Source organism: Aythya fuligula, chromosome Z, assembly GCF_009819795.1.
Source record: "Aythya fuligula isolate bAytFul2 chromosome Z, bAytFul2.pri, whole genome shotgun sequence".
Lineage (NCBI taxonomy): Eukaryota > Metazoa > Chordata > Aves > Anseriformes > Anatidae > Aythya > Aythya fuligula.
Window position 1 is genome coordinate 25,103,791 of NC_045593.1, and position 21,802 is coordinate 25,125,592.

General features: G+C 36.9%; 1 protein-coding gene across 2 annotated transcripts in view; it reads left to right on the plus strand.

The window, feature by feature from the left end:
- LHFPL2 (LHFPL tetraspan subfamily member 2) overlaps positions 1–21,802 on the plus strand; it is a 125,198-nt gene that overhangs the window by 52,428 nt on the left and 50,968 nt on the right. For both annotated transcript variants that reach the window (XM_032205974.1, XM_032205975.1), the window contains exon 2: positions 14,449–14,501. The gene's annotated coding sequence lies outside the window, so the exon portion shown is untranslated. The remainder of the gene's footprint in view (positions 1–14,448; positions 14,502–21,802) is intronic.

Below are 21,802 nucleotides of genomic sequence, written 5' to 3' on the forward strand. Positions count from 1 at the left end.
AAGTTCTGTTAAATTTTATAGCACCTCAAAGGAAGGTACCAGAAACACTGAGGTACTACTACCTATAAAGTGAAGGCAGGGGTCTCCATTCTTTTGTAGGAAATAGCAGGACTCTGGCAGTTTGCACTGAATAAATGTTGTAAATAGATTCCACCATACATCAAAAAAATCACTTAGCTTTCCTGGAAAGTTATGGAAAAGTTGAATTCAAACCAGTTTATCAATAATACCACAGGGGCTTTGCATTTGTGATGGCTTCATCTGTGATTCAGTGAATGATGTTGCCCAATATGCAATGTTCCGGCATTTGGTTATTTAGATCTTTCCTTCACCTTAAGTATTAAAACACACATCTGTTCAGCAACCTAGGTTCTGGAGAGGGGAGTCTCTGTATTCATGCCTTATGCAGGACAGAGTTTAAAACCTGATAGCTTGTTTAGTATCTAAACTGCTTTTGAACAGCAGTGACAAAAGACTAAAATAAGTAGGATCTATATAACAGATTAATCTTGGAGGGATGGTCACCAACAAGCTTATGTGACGAAGTGTGGGGGTGCTCTGTGGGTCCACACCACAAGCCCTGATGGCAGCGGCCTGGGGGCTGTTGGTGCACCTTCTACCAGGTTTTCTGCTGTAGCCATGTGTTCATTGGGTATACAGTAATAATAAATCCAGAAGAAAAAATGTAGTTCATGCTTCTACTGTTATGTAAATAAATTGATAAATAAATAAATAAATAAACATGTTACACCTCTTTGAAATGCTTCAAATGGCAAGTATAGTAGGTAACACTGTTTTGCTTGTATTGGAAAAGCCAAAATGGTATCTAATTAAGTAAAGGCAAACTGTTTAGGTTGCAGGAGTAATAAAAACTTGTTGTAGATATACAGGCTTTTTGAAGTATTTTTAAACTTGAGAACACGCTTTATAGAAGTACTCTATCTTGCAATGCAATATGAGAGATTAATTCACAGAACTGCAGACTGGCTGAGGTTGGAAGGGACCTCCAGAGGCCATCTGGTCCTACCCTGCTGCTGAAGCAGGGACACCCAGAGTACATAGCCTAATAAGAGCAATGTTACAAGTGTCTTGAATACATACCCAGAAATTAACAGTATCTAATACTAGTGTCTGTTTTTTTTTTTTTTTTTTTTTTTTTTTTTTTTTTGTGCAATTAGGTTTTTAGTTAATCATTAGGAATCTTTCATTAGAATACTTATGAGTTTATTCTACCTAAAAACACTGTTAGCATATCAAGTATTTTTAGTAAGACTGTAAATTATTCAGAAGAGAAATGACAGGGACATTTCAAAAATTGACTGAACTTTTTGAAAGAGCATTTCCTGTGGATGACTTGTTATATGGGGAAGCTGGAATGCTGTACATGTATGCACAATCCTGAATGTGCTTTCGCTGGCTGAGCTTTGTTTCCAGAAAACTGGAAAGAGCTGCAGAAACTTTAGTGTGTATTATGGGATATTAATATCCTTCCTGAGTGTTCAGTGATTGTGAAATATTTATGCTGTCTATGACTTGTGAAGATGCATACCTTTTGTACGTGATATGGCCCTCCCTCCATATCACTACTTTTGTTAGAGAATGGCCCTCCTGCTACTTGCAAGTTGAGTTTCTAATTTCCATTATTAATGTGTGACTATGCATAAACCAAGGGCTTTGTAATACGATTATTTTCTGCTGTGCTTCTGGATTATTACATATAACTTGTTTCTTGATTACTTCAGATATTTCTGATGATTCTGAGACTGAAGTTTGATAAATCCTGAGTCACTGAGGTTGCCCTTGATAAAGAATTTGGAAGATGAAGATAAATTTTAGGATCTCAATAGTAGGTGCCCTGGAATTGAAAGGACATTTTATAATATGTGAGACTGGATGTTATATAAGACTTGGTATATAGGAATGGTAGATCTGTCTGCTATCTGGTGGCTAAAAAAAGCACTGTAGAAGTAAAAGAAATGCCTGTATTCCATCTTCTCTTCTTTCATTTTCTGTCACTTCTTTTCATGTTTGACGGCTATTGTTTTCTCTTACTTTGACTGGAATAAACTTCTGATTTCTTACAGAAAAGCTGCTATGTGGGTTTTTTGTGTACTTTAAATAAAATTCACATTTTGCACACTTCGACCTTTTGTCCTGTGTTAATGGAGGACATCTCAAGTTTCAGAAAAAGCGAACATGCCATTTTGCACTAACAAGCAATTTAAAAAAGTTGGAGTGGCATTAATCACAAAATTATTCACAAAATTAGTCCATTCTCAAAAAGCTAAATGCAGAATAACTAGCCTTTCTGATACTTATTATACTGGATGGGATAATAAAAGTGGAAGTGTGGATGAGCATTTCTTTGACAAATTTATCAGTAAATGTGGTAGGAAAGGGTTTCTTTCTGTGTTATGTATTTGTCTTTTATTTTAGTTATAAAAAAGAGAATGTGTTCAGCTTTGCTCATGAACGTTCCTTTGATCTGGTTCCTCCTCTGGTTCTTTGTTGTTACAGGGAGTGTTGATGTGGAGTAAGATTTGGTTCCAAGCTGCTTTCCTCTTGTAAAGTAAAAAGCAGAGTCTCTTCATGTTTCTTGGTTCCCCTTTTGTTTTATTGCCAGCTTAATTTTCTGTTCCGTTGCTTGGTGTTCATCCTTACTTTTTTCACAGGAGGCATTAAATAGGTGCTGTAATCTTTTTAAGAAGGCATGAAGCCATTCCGATTGGGATTTCTCTTCTGTCTCAGTATGTTAAAATCAGTTCAGTGGTTGTATGTTACAGTGCTCTCCGTCTGCTCTCCTCCTGCTGGAAATGAGTGGATTAATCTAGTTCCAAATTGCTGCATGGAAACCCTTTGCTCTAAGTCAAAAGAAGTCAGTGCAAGTCCGTGAATCGTTTTATGAAAATACTGGATAGAGTTTCAGGCTTCAAGTCCCTGCTGATGCATTAAATTCTTCATGGTATTGGCAGGGGAGAAGCAGGGGACCTTTCTTTAGCTGGATAAATAGGAGAAGTGTCAACTCCAAATGCCTTGAGAGACTCCAGGCAAGCTTTTAGTACAATTGCAGAAGGACAAAGTGGATTGGACCTGTGGGACTCCTATGTGTACTGAATTTTGTTTAGCCTTTTGGTCACCCTAGCAGGGGAAAAAAAAAAAAAAAAGAAAGAAAGAAAAGAAAAGAAAAGAAAAGAAAAAGACACATGTTTGAAGCAGCTAAGTTTATATTTTTGGGGTATAAATATGGGGGTGTAGCATATTCATATGCCCACATGTAACTATTAAAAAAAAAAGTTGTAATTTTTTAGGAAATGCTGTTGGCAGAGGATACTCATACTTAAAACTAAATCAATAAATAAAAGTACACGTCTTCCAGTGCCTAGAGCACATGGAAAGAAAGTTGTGAAAACTTTGGTGCTGTCTTGGCATTAGTATGGTTGGAGGTGTGGGAGGGAATTTTGCTTGTTCACCTGATCTTTGTCTGCAGATGGTTAATGACTGTCTAATCTTACCTGACCAGCAGGGAGCCTTCAGTGATTCTTTAAAGTGTTAAATTATATTAAATGAGACAATAAAACTCAGTCATTATTGTCTACAGCTGGGTATGATACAGTTGGGTTGATACATTAACAGTTGTTGATTGGTATGATAATCACACGTGCATAAACTGACACCTTTTGATGTAAAAATAAGGCTATATGTTGTATTTTAGTCCTTGTTCAAGCAATATTGCTTATTCTTTTAGTGTTTTAAGTGTATTGAAACTACTTCTGAAGTGTATTGAAGCTACTTGTATGTTGAAGCTGCTAAGCTTCAATACAGATCTGGTAGGAATATTTCTTCCAAAGCACAATGCCGTCTGATCACATGCTCTGCATTTTTAATCTTTTCTTTGTGGCATTCTTTATGTTACATAATGAAATTAACAATATATAACTATCATATGCAACAGGTCCTTTTTGTCTGTTCTGACTTATGGAGTGGGTTATCCTACACATTTTAAATTGAAGTCCTTAATTAATTAATGCAAGATAGCAATTTTGCTTAGCAGAAAACTTTTGAAATCCAGCAGTTACTTTGCTGTAGAAGATCGACTTTTTGCCTTCTCCAAATAGTGTCTTTTTATGCATTATAAGTGTTTTGTTAGTTTGTTAGTTGAACTTTATTTCTCCTGTGCCTTTTCTACTTCTCTGCTTCAGGAAGTCCACCCAGTTCCCATTCATGTTTTTAATCTAGTTCATCTGAGGTTTTTCAGTGTTTCAGAGTTTCAGAACTGGCAACATGTGGGAATTCTGGGTTTTAACCTTGTTTTCGCTATTGCCAGAACCAGCAAAGAAAAAGGAGGAGGAGAAAAAACAAACAAACAAACAAACAAACAATGAAAACTGAAAAAGAAAGAAGATAAATACTCTCTTGATCCTACAATTTAAGTGAATTTAGCTTCTAATGTCATCCATGTTTCTAGTCCTAGTGAGTACAGAGAAAAATTTGAAAACACCTCTTAAAATGTGAGCTAATCATGTATCTCTGGCATTTGCAGTCTAACAAAATCATCAAGTGTCAGGAAGTTCACAATAAAATTGTACAAGTTGGCAGCAGTATCTGGTTTCTTTAACTGACTCATCAGTTTGCTCTGACTGAACTGAAATTTTGGCCTTTCTTTGACATGTCCTCATTGATGACTAATTATTACTTCAAGCTCAGCATTAAGCTTTTTTTTTTTTTTTTTTTTTTTTTTTTAAAGGCGTTTTTAGCTACCTTATGACATCCCTATGAATTTCTTCCTGAATCATTACAGTTAATGCCACTCTTGTACTTGCTTTGAAGTGAAGGTCCAGTATCTTGGACCTTCACTTGACCTATATATACATATATATAATGTCCTAAGGCCATAAATAAAAAAGTAGACCAAAGTTTTATTTAGCCTAGTATGTAGTGATAGCCAGTGGCCTAGAGAAGGGAGTAAATATACACTGGTGCTTTTGTATTATCCATTGTTCCGCATCTCAAGGATGTACTGAGTCAAAGGCGGCAAGTTTGTGTTTAATCACTTTCAGTGGATCTTTCTTTCATTAACTTGTCCAGTAATTTCTTGAGCAAATGAGAAATTTAGCATCCAACTGCATCTCACATGGAAAAGTGCTTTCTTGAACCTTACATTCCCCAGTACCCTTTGATATTGTCTGCACTTACATTAGCAAAAACAGTGAAGAGTTCTTATCTACTTTTCTGTGCTTGTCAGTATTTCATTAGAGATCTAAAGAAAATACATCCTTATCACTGAAATGTGTGATCCATTCACAAGATGCTGACTCTCTGAACTGTAGAAAGTTCTCTCATAACTGTATGGCTTCATGAAGAAGCCATGTATTTTATGTGTTATTGCTTTTGCCACTTTTAAATAATTTTTTGAAGTTACCTGGCAGACCACAAAATGGATTTTTAGCTCTCTGGGTAAACTACTGGGATGTTTTAAAACAAAACAAAACAAACAAACAACAACAAAAAACCCACCACACACTTGTTGGGCTTTGCTTTTTTTTTTTTTTTTAAGTTATAATGGATAGCTTCTCAAGCCATTATTAATCATTTTAATCTGAGAATATATATATATATTTTATCTACTCAGAAAAGAAACAAAAATATTCAGAAAAAAAATCTTAGATTCATGGTGTTTTCCCCTTACACTTTAGGATACTATTACACATGCTTGTGATTATCCTCTCTGCAAACAATTATCAGAAAAATGCATCAGTTTTCCAAGTCCCACAGAAGAACAGATGTGGAATTAAGTTTCAAACAATGTACTCTTAATCACTTACATGTGGATACAAAATGAACTGGAGCTCAGTGGGAACGATTGGATGCTTTGTTAGTTGAGTGTGGAGTGGAGAATTTGCATTTTTCTTGGGCTTCATTCTCTGAACAGTCCTTTGAAAACAGTGCTAATAAATGAATAAGAAAAATGTCTGTTTCAGATATTTCACTCTTTCTAGAGAGCCCAAACCTCTGGAGACCACCTGAGTTGAACCAGAATATATTACGTATATGAATATGAAAGAGATTGTGTATATCTGTAATATCTGTATAATTTTCTCCCTTTACTTGAGAACTCTTTTAAATGCTGCAAAGGATATTGGGGAGTAAAGTAGCTGCATATCATCTGTGCGTTTTCAAAAGCAATAATTTAAAGCAGCCAGCTCTGCCTGTAAGAGGTTTTGAATCAATATTCAATTGCTGAAATACCATAAGAAAACAATTATGTAAGAAAATACACTCATGTTGTGTTCTGAAACTCAGCCTGCATTGGAAAAATCCCTTAAAAAGATAGACTGCCCATACAAATACTTCAGACTTCAGAAAGCTAGTTAAGGAGAAAAGGTTAGTAGATAAGGTCTCAAATTTACAGTTTAAAGCTTTACAGAATTACAGATTTAAATTAGTGCACCAACCAGACAATGAGACTTAAAGAATTTTCTGATTCATGTTTTTGGAATTTGTTCATAATTCATAAGAAAGCTCATGGAAGCTGGGCTATTCATAATTTTTCCCAGTATGATTGCCTTCTCTCACACATACATACACACATATGTCTTGAAAAATATGTTTTCAGTTGCTGCAGAATTGAAACTATTGTTAATATGTGTAATTTATGCATAGAAGATTATTTTTTTTTAAGTTATTTGGTCCAACATAAACTGAAAAGAATGTGCTACCATGAATCTGCCTAACAAATTTGTTGATTCTTAAATTATAGCAAACTTCACTGAACAGACAACATTATATCTTATTTCAGAGTCTGATAGTGGTTTCTTGGAAGTCATTGAGCTCTGGTGGAAGTTTTAAGAATGGTCTTGTAGTGTTAAACTGAATGGTTAAGAGAGCTGTGAACTCATTTGCAGATTTTCTTGGCCCTCAAACCTGGAGTGGGGCATGAGATTAGTACTGATGCATTTTCCTGCCTTCCAAGGGTTTGGAATGGGAGCCTTCCATCTCACTCCCTTGTTGGCTGGTCCTTAACTTGTCACCACCTTGCATATTCATCATTAGGTTTACTCCGTTAGCAAGGAAGTGTCCGATGCCAGTTAAAATATTCATTGCTAACAAAATAGCAAAACACAATGTTTTGAGAGAATGAGGGAACAGAAGGAATTTTCATATATGTTTGTTAATGCTCTGGTCAAGTGTTGTCTCTTAGCTCAATTGGTAGAGAGATCCATGAAGGCTAAAGCAGAGTATATATCCTTAAAGAAATATTTCCTATGGATTTTTAAAGGCTGTTTTGCTTGTGCTTTGTGAACTGACCAATTTCTCCCTTCTTTGTTTTTGTGGAGGTCTGCTTGACCTTAGTTTTTCATGTTTTGTTTCAAAATATTTTTTTTTTCATGGATATTACTTTGTTTATGCACTTCACAAAAAACAAAAGAGCTAATCATATTAAAAATAAACATATTTATATCACCATGTCTTGTTTTTTAGCCTTGGTCTAGAATGACATAAATGGCCAAGTATTTCATGTTCTTTAAACATGACTTTGTGAATTTATTCAATATAGATCTCTTGTGCAGATTAAAGATTAATAAATGCAGTTGTCAGCAGCATTTGAGAATCAAAAGAACAGGACACAGCTAATAGTTCCATAACCATGTAGGGACGACAAGGCTTAGACGAGAAACTGCATTTTAACATTTAATACTTGAAGAGTATTTTAAATGAACTTACAATGTGTGTCTCACTTTTAACAGTAGGGTTTGGGGTGGCTTTAAGGTATTAAGTACATACTTTCTGTGAGGTGATTGAAGGTGTGCTAACTTATTGTAAAAAATGTATATATATTTGGATGAGAAGAGCTTTCAAGTTTGTTCCCTTGGTATTGCAGGCAATCAGGCTGTATGCAATTCCTTTTAACATGTCATCAACTTCTGACATAAAACTATACTTTCTGTCTCCACTTCTCTTTAAAGGCTGCTGTAGAATCTTTGTATTTCTGATGGCATAGAAGTAATATTTTAATGTGCAACTTAGACACATTCACAGTTAGTTTATGATTATTATGTTCCTGCTCCAACATTGGCTTGTTGTTTCAATATGCCTTCTTTTTTTCTTACATTTTAACCACTTACAGTAACTGTAGGAAACAATTATGTTTCATTTTTAGCACTTTCAGTTTTTCTAGGTGAAAGAGGGCAAAATTGCATCTTTTCTCAACTCTCCCTTGATCAGTTCAGCTGTTCTCTCTTCCTAATTCAACATGGATCTTTTTCATGACAAACACCTCTTCATGAGTTTCAGTAAATATTGTAGGAAGTAATCTTTTGATTGCCATAAACTTTCTGGTATGTTGAATACCTGTTTTGGGGATTGTAAAGATTAGTCACTTCTGGCTAGGAAGCCCAAGTGTGCGTATTCGAGGGAAGCATTTGTGACTATGATTTGTTCCTTTAGAAAAGCAAGCTGGATAGAGATTACTTAAGAATTTTCAGGCATCTGTAGAAACTGCAGGATGTTCTCCAGAGCAGGAATGCTGGGCAGATAAAACTTGAGTAAGGATTTTTGTTTTAATAACAAGAGTTTACTGAAACACTAAAGACAGGCACATGGAACCTTGCCCAGTGTCTCTATTTTTTCTTTGCATTGAATATTGCATTTGGTTTTCGTCTTCTGTTTCTGCAAGACTGAAAATCAGTTCTGAGACATCAACAGAATCATAGAATATCTTAAGTTTGAAGGAACAATAAAGATGTTGGTGTCCTAAGCAGTACTTTTTTTTTTTTTTTTTTTAAGCTTTAATTTAAAGTCTGAGTGCATGATAGGCCTACTGGATGGCTAATGTTCAGATGGGCCATTCAGCTTGACCTCAAAGCAAGTTCCTTCTCCTCAAACTAGTCCAAGTTCTAGGTTTTGTGACTTAGCAAGGTTATTAAATGAACCACTGAAGTGTTTCATGATTATAAAGAAGCTTTACACTGGTGGAAGGTTATCATAAAGTTATTAAGGTTGGAAAAGACCTCTAAGATCATCCAGTCCAACTGTCCACCCACCACCAATATTGCCACTAGACCATGTCGCTAAGTATTACATCTACCCTTTCCTTAAGGACCTCCAGGAATGGTGACACCAACACCGCCCTGGGCAACCTCTTCCAATGCCTGACTGCTCTTTCTGAGAAGAAATTTTTCATAATACCCAATCTGAACCTCCCCTGGTGCAGCTTGAGGCCATTCCCTTTAGTCTTATTCCTAATTATCTGTGAGATAATGAGTTGACCCCAATCTCCCCACACCTTTCTTTCAGGTAGTTGTAGAGAGCAATAAGGTCTCTCCTGAGCCTCCTCTTCTCCAGACTAAACAACCCCATTTCCCTCAGCCTTTCCCCATAGGACTTGTGTTCCAGGCCCTTCACCAGCTTCGTAGCCCTTCTCTGGACATGGGTTATTAAGAATCGTCACTAGCATCTATGGTTGCTTTAATTTTATAAGTCACTTTTAATGTGTATGTATTATGACATCTCTGCAAATAAAAACTGTGAGGGGAAAACCTGTAAATAAGTCCAGTACAGAATATGTGCTTAGGGTATACAGTGCTGTTTTCCTGGCACCATAGAGGAGTTTGAGAGTGTATTTTGAGGTCTTGTAAAATCTTATTCATGCCTTAGTAAGTTGGTTGCTGGTTATGTGTTTGGATGTTCTGATAGAAACCTTGTCTTAAATGTAAAAGAATTTGAATGTTAAAATGATTCTGCTTTTTGGGAGGTGAGGGTCAGAAGAGGGGAAGATTTTGCTTAAGGAAATTTCTTATTTCAACTGAAACCACAAAACAGGTTTCTAATTAGATTGTGGTGCAGGAGTACTCAAAAATGCAGGAATCTTGTAAAGCCATTTGGAAACTTTATTGATTGTTTTCATTGAATTGTAATAGTCGCAGTTTGCATCACTGGGATGATACTCTGAATATAACTTTGGCATGAGAAAGAGATGCTGGATTGAAAACAAAACAAATCCTGCAGCCGTTGATTTGAAGAGCATGTGTGCATGTGTGCGAGATAAAAATTTTCTGTTCTAACTATCATGATGGGAGAGTCATGCAGTGTTCTGTGACAGTGCTGGGCTGTCTACCCATTAAATACAACGGTGTGCTGTTTGCTTACACGTGCTTGCAAAACTCCAAGGTTACCATCTCTAGGCCTTCACAAGAAGATTGAGCTGTCTCACTTGGAGTCATTCTGTTCCACTTCTGCCAGTAGACTATTTGTAAACTTAGCATTTTGCAGGCCACAGTGTGTGGTAATCTGGGGCAATAATTTGGATGCTAATAATACTCTTCAGAGGTTGTTATTTATTAAACCATTTGACATTTAGGAAAAAGAATAGCCTAAGCTGGCCAAGTGTTTCAAGTTCATTGCTGAAGAACATGCTATTGGTAAGAGTATTTAATTAGCAAACAAATGTCAGGGCCCACGAGGGCATTAATGGGCCTTGTCATCACCACTCGGCCTCCCCTGGGTCCTCTCCTCACCCTTGTCTGTCAGCCCAGGAGCCTGTTTCAGCCCAGCTGGAGCTGACAGACCGGACTGGAGTGGTGTTGCAGGTCTGCCTGTTCCCAGCTTGCTCCCACTGTTACAAGTTGACATGGTGTCTTGTGCCTGGTGATGAGACTGTCCATGGGACACATCTCTGTCGCTGTGCCCATGACAGCAGTGTGATAGAGCTGCTTTCTCAATTGCTTCTTGTCTTGTCACTCATGGTAGTGGCGGAGCTGCAGCCACCTAGAGTGTCTTTCTGTCCAAAATGGGGCCAAGGACATTTTTGGTGACTGGGGACACGTACTTTTTGAAGAGATTACTGCAAAGCTGCACACTGAGTTTGGCTGTCTTAATGAGGGAAGGTGTTCAGTTGCTCTTGAGTTGTCAGAAGTGATGTGTTTAATGGAGTAAGTCCAAAGCCTTGACAATGCTGTAACTCGCAGTGCTGCCGTGTGAGGGTGACTTGCCTTTTTGCGTTGCTGTCCCTGTCTGTGACATGGAGATGTGACTTAGGAAGTGTGTTGTGAAAGTGGACTTGCTAAGTGCTTTTACACAGCCCTGAAAGTAAACAATTTATGTCTTTTTATCCTCACAGTTAACACCAAAGATAAGAACTCCCAGTGATTTCGGAGAATGTGGGATTGGACTCCTAGCTGATGTTTCATATTATTTATTTCAAATAAGGTTTTAAATTTAAGCGAAATAAACGCTGTAGGATGTAACTCACTTTAATGAATAACTTCACCTAAAATAATTTGCATATCTTTTGTTTCAGTAAGTAATAACAGACTTGTTAAATAAATGTGGTAATTTAATTCACTGATCTCTCAGGTGCTTATTGTATTAAGTAATGGGCTAAGAGGGATCTTTCATTCACAGTGCAGGTCTGTTAATGCTGCTGTATTTATTCTGTTTAGTTTTGTGGGAATTGCTAGGATTATAAAAACGTAGTATTTGGTTTAAAGGTTTTAATGATGTGTAAAACTAGGCCGTACCATTTTCTTGGTTAAGGTGGTGTGATGGGAAAACATGAATTAAGAGCATGGATCAGCAGTATATTTGGAGTACATCTGGGTTTTATTAGGTGTAAACTTCAGTGCAGGTGCATTTGGGTGAAATGCTTTCTGTAGTGTAAAAAAAATGAGATTTTTTTTGTTCTCGTTGAAATAACTTGTAAATTTTATTGCTTTGCATGGTATGCTGCTTTGAGTTTTGAATTATGTGTCTGTAGATATATATTATGATCTACATTGAACAAATTAGGTAGATTATACTGGAGAAATACTAGAAGGAGAACTGCAATATTTTTTTCTTGAGTATGTGGAAAAGAAAATAGCATGGGAAGAAATGTTAAAAACAAAACAAAACAACAACTATTATGTATCATAAGCTGTTATTTTCCTCTCTTGTTTATTGTAATTAATTTAGAGGTTTCTAATCTGCTAATAGTATAACCCCAAAGAAAATGTTTTCCCATTCTTGTTTTGCTGTTATTTCTGAAGCTAGCCTTAATGACGCCTATAAAATAGTATGTTTTTTTTTTTATACTGTTCTGCATTGATAGCAAAAGACAAAGAACCCATTGAATGAATTATTTCTATTCATAGTGACATAATTGGTCATACAAACTTTCCTGAAGTAAGTAAATATTTCTTTGATTGGAATACTTGCTGTTGTATAATACATGGAAGTATCACACAGTAGTGTATCTAAAGAAAAGCTACTTGAAAAGGATGTTTTAAGATACAGCGGATATATCTGTATCATTTTTTTCCATTTTTGCTGGGGAGGCAGAGTATACCCTGTTCCTGTTGTGTAAAAAGTCAGGGTATGTGATAAGGGGAAGTTATCAAAATAGCTGTGTTCTGTTAACAGTGTCCAGCTTATTTGCTTCTCTTGCTAACTGTAAATAAGTTTAGATCAATGGCTTTGCATGGTATACAGTATAGAAGACTCTTTCTCCATGTATTGCACTAAAATATTTCTCTGTGCAAATAAGAAAGTAGCTAAAAATTAAGAATGTTGTATTTTCTTTGGATGGAGAGAGGGGATTACTGCAGCAAAATTTAAGGTTAATTTAGTAGAAATAGATTTTATGTGGTTTTGTCAACTGTTGTAGAACTCCATCTGAGCTATTTAGAAATTTATAGGAAAGAGCTCCTGAGAGACAGACCAAATGCACAAATGTGTTTTTCTCATTCATATTTGTTTGGGAGGATTTGGGTTGAGTGTTGGCCATCTGTGGAATAGATGAAAATGCACACTGCCTGTGTGGTGATGAGAGAATGGAAGGTGTGTGCCATTTCTTCTTGCTTTGTCACAAATGTAATCTCAAAAAAGGCTCTCTTCTTTTTAATATAGTACTTACTCTCCTCTGTTTTTGTTGCTGTTACCGTGTTTGGGTGAGAAAAATAGTTGCTGTGTATTAGGCAAGTAGAGGAAGCTGTTCTACTGCCATCTCTATGGGCTAATCTTGTTTTCCCATCTGTGTTTTATCCATTTCTTAGGGAGCCAGGACTGTGTGAAGAAACTTCCTTAAAAACACAATTTAATTGTAATTGTCATAGAAATCCATTGATTTTGCCTACTTAAAACTGACCATGCATTTAGGTGCTTGAGTCTAAAGGAAAACAATGTGACCTTTTTGTTAATGAAATGTAGTTCCTCTGTCTCTGCTAACGCTGCAGTATTTTCATTGCCATGTTAACTACCTTTAAGACAGAAGGGAAAAGTCGGAATAATCACAGCTACTTTTTTTTTTTTTTTTTTTTTTGTGGAGTGTTCCATGTACTGGGAATCCAGAGGTGATTTTAAGCCTTTCTTGACTCTCCAGTGCTCCCAGTATTTTTTCCCCTGCCCTCAGCAACATGCTTTGTTAGGAGATCTGTGCAGATTTTCCCTTGTAAAATCGTATTCTCAAAAGCCAAATCACACCTCTAATGAGTCTGCTGATCTTCCATCTCAGTTTATTCTTGTATAAATGGGGAGGTTCTTCATATATCATCTGTGGATGTGTGTATAAATATTCAGAATTTGTTATTATTGTGGGAAGTGGGAAATCGTGTTCAGCATCACTGAATCAACCTTACCTAGCCTTGTCAGCTTATTTTATTACCTTTTTTAAATTTTTGCTACTGGGTATCCAAAACTTATGTGGTGTTCTAGTTGTGTATTTCAGGAGGGATGGTAAGAGTGAATAATCTCTTATTAATGGGAGTTTTGCCTGTAGAGTAAACACCAGCATATTCTTGGCCTTCCATATTACCACCTGGGGCTAACTCCTGGCTTACTTTTGGCCTGTTCCCCACCTGGGTCCCCAGCTTTCTTTCAGCAGACCTGCTCCCCAGGTAGTCAGTCCTAGGTCTGTAAAGGGATAAGTCCAACACAGGTAGGGGACTACATGTCTCATTTCTGAGTTTCGTGAAATATCTATGGAGTAATGGTGGAAGGGGTCTGGATGTATGCTTCTAAGCTTGAGGGGTTGAGCCTGCTACATAGTTCATTTTATTTCACTGTTTTAGGAACTTCTGTAGTTCTTCCTAAGTCACATCTAACTTTAAAACATTGTTATGAATTTGAATGTTATATGCAAATCATTTTAATTTTATTTTCAAAACTTGGCACATATTAGTAATAAAATAGAGGAAGAGAAGAAGATGCAATGTTGAGCATGGTTAGTGGTTCATGTGTTACTTCTTCACACATGCTTTTTTTTTTTTTTTAGAGACTTAGTGGTTTGGAGTGAGGTCCAGTATGCTACATTTCTAGCAAAGCAGAAGTGTCATGGTAGTGAAATGTTACCCGCATGCTTATAGTCTCTTTTGAGTGGAGTTGTGCCATTCTAGCCACTAGAAACTAATCATAAATATTGTTTTAATGTTTTTGGCTCTGTACCTTTCTTACATTTTAAGTCAATTATTTCTCTAGGTATTGCCAGGCTTCTGAAGTGGTTGACCAAGACCTAAGGACGTGGAACACTGGTGAGTAAAAGAAATTCGGATTATATTATCTAGTATTTCTACATGCTGTCTACCTCTGAAACTTGACTGCTGTTTGAGGGTTGGAGGATGTGCAACAGGCTATTCCTTTTAAATATTTCTCTTTTTTTGTGAGCACCACAATTGTATTCAGAGTATTCATCTGATATTTTCAGCATTGATTTTAAGAAAGCAAAGAGGAGGTAGTGACAACGGCTGCTTTTGATAAATGAAATCTCCTCACTACCCACCACTGTGAGTTAAAAAATACTGAACTTGAATGACTAAAACTATTTAAAGTAAAATAGTTTAACCTATGCTTCAGTAACATAAACGTGACCTGTTGTATTAAATAAGCAATACCAAATACAGACTTCTCAGAATCATGGCAGTGTATACACTAAGACATATAAAGTCAGATCTTGTTCCATAATACATGGAAACCTAATGGCGAGTTAATAAATTAGCGTAAGGTGGGTGATTAGTTCCTTCTTCTTCCAGGGCATTCAAGAGCCCTAAAAAGTTAGTCTAACGTTTACATTAGTTCATCTGGTACTCTTAAAATGTTACAGATCCTTGCTCACTTTGAAGGTCCTCAGTTATCTAGGATAGTTTTGGTCATGGTGAATACATGACCAGAGTTGTTAGGAAGACTGAACAACATTAAGGTGCCTAGAGAAAAATCCACGTTTTGCCCTTGCTCTTAAGTGTAGACTTATTAGGAGCCACAGTAAACTTCAGGATCACAAAGAACTAAGCAAAAAGGAATTCAGACTATATTGAACCTCACTAACCACTCTCATCCTCACTGAGGTACCCACACATATACAGATTTATGTGGCTTCATTTGTCTGTGTGACAGTGTGACACATTTATACATGCTCTGTGTAAGTTAAGTGTTTCACAATACACAACTGTGCCACTGAGTTGAAACAGGTGTGTTAATCCAACAGGTACCACTCTGGTGTATGTAGTGTTTGATCCCACAAAAAGCTGAAGCTATTGGAAAGTTTCTTTACAGTGTACAAGGAAGAATTCCAGTCTGTGCCTCTTCATGTATGGGCTCTGTTAATACCACATGCCCATTCTTCAGAACTCACTTGCCCCAGGTATTCTGAAACAAAAGCTATCCCCCTGTCAAGTTAAATGTACCTATAGTGTAAGGGAAACAAAGAAAAAATATACAAGGTTTTTAAAAATAACTAAAAAATTTCTTGTGACTGCTGCTTGTGGGTGACTTAAACTTGCTTAAAAGTAATCTTATAAACAACATAGCTCATGTGAATTTACTTGTGATCTTTTAGTGACATTTAATCATGTAACTTCAAACTGAAATCATTTCCTTCTTTACAGAGTGCTGATATTTGTTATTTTATGATTAATACCATAGCCTTTCTGGTTGGATGCTCTGATACGGGGCCCTGATTCATCACAGAATCAGAGGATATGCTTAAGGGTCATCAAAATATAGCTAAAATACTGTTTGTTTAGAAACTGAGAAGATGATTAAGTGTTTTGTTGAATGCAAAAAAGCTGAAGCACCAACTTTTCTTAAGTTGGAACCTTGCTCATACTATGGATCAGTGAGATGATACACCACACTTTCATAGCAGTTGCTGGGGATGAAAACTGTGTACTGTATGGTAATTGGGCTGGCCTTGATAGAGCATAGAGAGTTTAAGCAGCATTACGCAACAGCAGATATAGGTATTCAGTCTTACAAGTTTGATGCTCTTGAAGAAGTTGCTAGTTAAGAAAAAAAGATACTTCTTATTAATTTAAATTTGTTTCTTGGATACCTTTACAGTTATGACTAATTTTATAGTAATGTGCTCTGTAGTGCTTAGCAACATAACAAAAATACCAGCACATGTATTAAGAGTGTGAAACTAACTTAAACAAAGACCAACTGTCAGCATCAGCAGATGGAAAGCCTATGTAGAGGGATACATACAGTGGCGATGGTAAAATTGCATGGTTAATAAGATTAGCTCTGTGTAGACCTAAAACTACAGATCTAAAACTTGGAAAATGTGAAAACTATGTGTTTTGAACAGCCAGCCTCTCCAGGTGACAATACTTACTTAGCTGTCATGCATAGGTCCCAGTTAGTTTTGGAAGATAAGGGTTGTACTTCCAGCCTTGGAAACAACTGGGAGAAACCAAGGTAAAGGAAAGGAAGTCGAGTGTCTTTCTGAAGGCCTCTCCTTGTGTCCTGATGACTCTCATAAGAAGGAAAACCATAGTTTGCTCATGGTGTCATCTTATCCATGTTTGAACTTCATCTGCCTCATGACAGTGTTTTTATGATGTAACGGATTATTTATTAGGTTTTTAATAAAGCATTTTTAATAAAATGTTAATGGTTTTGATGTAATTGAAAGGTCACTGTATGTTAGTCCAGCATAGCTCACAGAGCTCACAGCAGAATACAGATCAGGACAGGGAATTGATTTTGTGGTTTTGTGTTTGGTTTGGGGTTTTTGCTTTTGTGTATATCAATACAGTTAAGTATTCTGTACATAACAGTACAGAGTCAGTTTCCACCCCCCATCAAAAATGGAGCTGTAGCCAGTCTTGCCGGTTTTACTTGTTCTCATTAAGAGCCAGAGTAAATAGGAAGTTATATATTTGTATTGCTTTTCCTATATGAGCTACCTCTTTTCTGTGTGTGGGGGGGGAGGAGGTGGTGTGCCCGTATTTTGTTTTTCATGTAATTGGTCTTTGTATGCTCCTCCTTTGGAGAACTATAAGGTGATATTAAAACACTAACTTAAAACTGCGTCCCACCTCAATTTAATAGAAACAGAAATAGCAATGGGCCTTTTTCCCCTTTCTCATCTCTGAAGGTAAAGAAAAGAAAACAGAGGTTGAGTTTCGAAGCCAGGAAAATCAGAAGGTTTGGAGTTCTTTCTTTGGGAGGTCAGTGGGAACTTTCAGATGCTGTAAACCAGGCTGAACTGATAATTTGCTTATGGAGCAACAAATACAATGGCTAATTTTAATTTTGTTATTTCTGGAACTTAGCACAGCTCTTGACATGGAGGTGCCATGCCACAAGCAGTGAGTAAACAGAAATTGCGGCCGCAGGAAGGAGTGTGGCATAGAGGATAGGGCTGCCTGTCATGACCCTCACATTCTATTTCCATGACTATTATTAGTTTGCTAAGTGGTATTAGGAAAGTTGATTGTTTCTTAAACTTTTTGTCTGTGTAGCTTGCAAGGTGCTTGCTCCAGATACCGTGCCTCAGCATTTTTCACTGTGTTTTAGAGTCTGTGGCTTCCTTCAGGTGCTGTTGCAGTGCTTGCAGAATTTCTCTCATGCTGTGATATTAAGTCTCAGGGACTTATTGTGTAATGTGGAATCCTGAAGACATTTGGGTATTGATTCTGCAAGCAGTAGGCTAGTAATACTGTACAGAGCATGGTTTAATGTTGCATCTGGACTTACGCAACTGCAGGCTGATGCCAAAAGGGGCAGTACTGCTTCAGCCTGTTCCTTCCCCTCTCTTGCATCAGCCCCCAGCCACAAGGTGAGTTCAAGGTAAGCAGCTGATTGAGTAAAAAAAATCTAACTACCTGGGAAGGAAAACTACATCAGATAACTTTGTTGGGTTGGCTTGTCCTGTGGCTGTGAAATTGCTAGATGTAACACAAGGGGCAAACAGGGAATAAAATAAGCAGCTGGAAGTAGGTGCAGAGAGGTATTTCAGCTTTTTTCTGCAAAAAGTAATAAATACACCACATGAGACATAGCATGAAAACGTGTGCTTGTTCAGAGTTGCATTTTACAACCAGGTTTTGAACATTCCAAAACAATGGCTTGCAAAGGACATGATAGCCCAACTTCATTTCTGCTGCTGTTGCTGCTGTCACAGTCTTCATTGGAAGTATATTTTCAAAAAAATTGCTTTATAATTGGCTTCACTGAAGGAGCAGTCATCTTTGTGATCCACATTGCATTTTAAAGGCATATTTCTGATGCCTAAATATAGCTTCCATTTTACTTCATATAAATGCAAGTCCACATAATCTCTCATATTAAGCTGACAAAAGTTGCTCTTGATGTGATATATTCTGCAGACATTGAGTTCATGATTTCCCCTTTAAACTCTGTCAAACAACTTCATTCTTCTTTGAAAATGACTTCTGTAATTGGAGTTGACTCTTTGAAGGGCATTTTTCACCCACTGCCCTTTCTCTTAAAAATGTACGCACTGTATTAGATTGGTTTCTTTGATCTTATTTTCTTTGTGAGCCTAGTGTAATAAGATCTTGTGTTGAAGGACTTGTCTTTGCCCTGCTCACCCTAAGTGTTTGTGAAATAAAAAAGGGTGAGGGGAAAGGAAGAAGAGAGAACAGAAATGTTAAAATGATTTTGGAAGATATAACATTTAACTTTAATCAAAGAGCCCTTACCCACAGCCCACACATGGTGGCAAGGATATGAATATTTCCTGACAATTGCATTCACGGCTGAGGTCACCGAGTAAGTTCAATGAAGGAAGAGGAATAGTTCAGCCACTCGAAATGTGAGTACACCTCTGAGAATGCTGCAGCCCGACGGGGACCCCGGCTCTGAAGCCCTTGTATGGCTGAACTGGCCAATGATGTTGCTGAAACTTCACATCTGTTATTTCTTACTGCCCGCTTTTCTGGCAACAGCCAATCTTCATTTTTTCCATTATAGGCAGCTGCTGGAACTAAAAAGGGTTTGAGCTCATTTTCAGATGTGCTAGATAGACTGTTTTTTTACCTTTCTCTTCCCCTCCTTCTTTCTACTACGTACTATAATGCAGTGACTTATTTCAAAAATGTGGGATCACTGTGTTGTGCTCTCTAGATGTGTCTGAGGATAAGCAGATGTGTTGGCCTGTACATGCAAATCAATTCTTAGGAACCATCATAACCATTATCATTTCTTAGGAACCATAGCTTAGGGCCATCGTAAATTCTGGAAAAAGCTATTTTTAAGAATAAGCTGTCAGTGAAAGAATTAGAAGAAATCTGTGTAGCTTCAGTAGGACTGATTTTGAGGAATCAGCACTATTTGCATTGAATCATACTTTCTACACCAGTTGTGATTAGGGATACCTTGCACAGAAAGCAGCACAGTGCACAGGGTTCAGTGGCAGAGCCAAGTATTTTATGTCCAAGGAGAACCAAACTGCTTAAAAGAAGTAGTTCCGTTTCCATTTCTTGAGACTGACTGACCCTTTTTCCGTGTCCCACAGAGGAATTCTTTTCTTATGTCCTCATGGCCCTTTTTAGCTCAAGCTGCTGGAGCTGTTAGATTACTTTCCAAAGCTGTTGAAAGGAGGGAGACATTAGGGACTCTAAGCAAGCTTGCAAATAACCTGTTAGTGGCTGTTCAAACTCATGTGTCTGAATATATTGTGGAAATGAAGCATAGAAAAACATCTTTTTCCCAATAAATTTATGCAGGCAAACTGTGAAAAAAGTATTCATTGAGAGTTATGAACTGATTGGCCTGGGCTGTCAGGTGAGCAAATGTTACTAGCCGAACTTTTTACAAATAACATTTAACCACCAAAATACCAACTTCATTGATTTTAAAACAGCATGAGATCAATGGTAATGTGATTTAATCAAGGACAACTATTAACTGATGTTTGTGGGTGGGAATCCCTGACCCAAGTCCTGTGTTGTGATCAAGTGATTGCAGAGCTGCTCTCAGCCAAGCAATTGGAGCACCGTGGGTAACACGGAAGGATTTAGAAGGAAGAACAAGCAATGGTGAATGGATGTGATTGACTTTCAGTGCAGTGGCACAAATGAGAGGGATATGGAAAGAAGTGAAGTAATGTATCAGACCGAAGTGGAGTATCTTCTTATGCTATATATACTTCCTAAAAAGCTTGAAGAAGCCCATGAAAGAGTAGTGTTGCAATAAAAATTTGCTTTAGGCCTATGATTTTCTTTTGTTTTGCACTTTTCATGTCATATCTTATTTATTTATTTATAGTAAAAGCATAATAGTTTTGTCTAGTCTGTAGAAGTTTGCAATTGTCCTTGGCTGGATCACTTTTAAATCCATGTCTTGGACAAATAATACAGGATGATAAATATTTTCATAAGGCTTCTTTTGGGGGTAAAATGTAATGCAGTAGAAAATGAAAAACTGAATAGTCTCCAAAGACTTGAAGATTTTATTAAATGAGGAAAAAATCCTTCCCTCCACATAATTTTCTCTGTGTATGAATGTGTATTTTGTGCGTGTGTATTGGAAAAGCTTAGTCTGAGAATAACAAAAGGAAATTCTATACTAGGTTGAAAACATCTATTGAAATACAAGTAGTTTTCCAGATTGTGTTGAGCTTATTTTTCTCTGGAAATTGGATACAGTTCATATCCCTTCCTGAAACTGTCAAATCTGTTAGGAGTATGATAATAACTTACTCTTTCATGTACATATGTACAGACAGCATTTTATTTTAAGCAATTAAAGCAATTTTCAGGGTCTGCTTCCCTGGCATTTTCACCAACCCATCCTCTGATGGTTGGTTATCAGACTGGTTTTGTTCATTACAGATTTTTAATTGTTGATTGGTTTCTTGGCAGCTGGAGGGACTCTACTTTAGAAGGACTGCTAGCATATCAGTGCTTGTGACATACAGAAGGGATACTGCTTAGTCTGTAGCTGCAATATGTAAGGGAATCTAAGTACCACTGACCAAATGACATGACTATCCATTGAGAAGTCCTCATACCATATGTTTTTACTTCTTTTAGTCACCAGGCTGTGTATATACTCCCTTCTAATTAAAGGAAGTCTGTGAACGGGAATAGTGTGCCTTAACTTGCATTACATGTCAGCAAATTCTTTCAAAAATTGATCACTTCTCTTTTAGGATGGAACTCAACTTTTTTTAATCACTTCTTGGACCTGGAATTAACTGTAAAAGAGAGTCCATGACAAACATCAGTTTTCTGAACCCCAGCTTTGAATGTTAGGTACAGAAAGGTCTATGGAAAGGAAGAAGTTTAGCAAAGAGGAAGTCTACATGAGACATCAGCTGTGGCAGTAACTTTTTAGCATAAAGAATAATGTTTATCTTTATATTCTCAAACCATTTTTGTAGTTATATGCTGACAAGTCTTGCATAGACATATGTAGAGTGCAGTCTTGAGCAGAATTTGGCCTGTGGTCTCCTAAAATAATATATTACAATCTCTTTCTCTAGAAATTGCTGTCTGCTTGTAGCAGTTCATCTTGTCAGTAGTCTTGTGTAATGTTAGTGCCATAAGATTTGATGTAAAACTTAATTGCACTAATATTATAT